This window comes from Salvia miltiorrhiza, chromosome 6 (assembly GCF_028751815.1).
Source record: "Salvia miltiorrhiza cultivar Shanhuang (shh) chromosome 6, IMPLAD_Smil_shh, whole genome shotgun sequence".
Classification (NCBI taxonomy): domain Eukaryota; kingdom Viridiplantae; phylum Streptophyta; class Magnoliopsida; order Lamiales; family Lamiaceae; genus Salvia; species Salvia miltiorrhiza.
The window spans coordinates 19621948-19623321 of NC_080392.1; the positions used below are offsets into that span (position 1 = coordinate 19621948).

At 48.3% G+C, this 1374-nt stretch overlaps 1 long non-coding RNA gene across 1 annotated transcript; it reads left to right on the plus strand.

Moving 5' to 3' along the window:
* The first annotated feature begins 411 nt into the window (after positions 1–411).
* On the plus strand, positions 412–1006 carry LOC130990360 (uncharacterized). Its single transcript, XR_009090944.1, has 2 exons — positions 412–710; positions 785–1006. It is a non-coding gene; the product is annotated as an uncharacterized LOC130990360 (long non-coding RNA).
* Positions 1007–1374: the final 368 nt, after the last annotated feature.

Genomic DNA, 1374 nt, shown 5'->3' on the forward strand with positions numbered 1-1374 from the left:
GTCTATCATGTTTTTCTTTGAATAAGGCCCAAACAATTTAATAAAATCGGCCCAAACAATTTAATTAAATCGGCCCAAACAATTTAATTAAATCGGCCCAAGAGTTTAATTAACTCGGCCCAAACAATTAAAAAAAAATCGGCCCATACCCGGCCCAAATCCTAACCTAAATATACACACACACTAAATACACTCAAACACACACATAACACACCAAAACACACAAGCTTCTCTCTCTCTCTCTAACTCTCGGACCTCTCTCTCTCCCGACTCTCTCTGCTCTCTATCGTTCTGCCGCCGCCGCTGCCGTTCAACGGCGCCGTCGCCGCCGGCGAGCGGCGCGGCCTCTCCTCCTCTCTCCCTGAACTCTTCCCCCCCTCTTCTCCTCTATCTCTCTCGCTCAATCTCGGCCGCTGGAAAGGCACAGCAAGCGCAACCACGCCGCCGCTCCGTCGCCTCCGCCTCTCCTCCATGGCAGATCCGCCGCCGCCGTTCAACGCCACGGATGTTCACGGCCATCGCCTGGCCGTGGAAGAGCACGGCCGCCGCCTGCCCGCCCTGATTCTCTCTCTCGGTTTCTAGATCTCTAGATCGGAACAGGGCATGCGCCCTCTCTGCCGGAGTCCAAGCCAGGCCGCCGTCTCTTCGTCCTCCATCGCTGCCGTTCGTCGTCGGATTCGCTGTGAGGAGCCGAGCACCGTCTCACAAAGGTAAGCCCCGGATCTCCCTATTCTCATTTCATTTTAAATTAAAAACTGAAACTCCTCTTTCCCTTTCTTGGCAGATCGGAGACAACGGCAGGTTCACCGCCGCCGCTCCGTCGCCGGCGACGAGCCACCGCGGCTGCCGCCTCCCTCTGATTTCGACTCACACACACAGTAGGTTCAAGCCACAATTTAGTTCACAAAATAGCATAGGATTTTGAGCAGAAATCAAATACTGTAAATGCTTATTGAAATCTGAAATTCTTTTCTTGAAACTGAACTAGTCTATAAATTTCAGTTCATATGTGCATATGTAAACATGTTGTGAAATATTAGAACAGCCGTATGAATTGGTATGAATTGGTGGTTCCCTGAGGGTGATGATACCTTGAGTTGGTGGATAATAGTCTCTGCAGATATTGTATATCACAAAAATTAGAAATCAATTTGGGAAGAGAATGGAAAGATGCAGAAATTTCTTTGTTGCATTACCTTAAAATTGGCTGTGAAATTGGGCTGCAGTAGTTGAAAATGGTGGTGTGAGAATGGTGAAAGTGGCTGTGGTTTTAAAGAAAAATGGGGTGGTTTGGATGGATGAGGATCGTGGAATTTTCAGCTGACAAGTATGAACACTTCAGCTGGTATGTAAGACTGAAGAATTTCTTCAGCA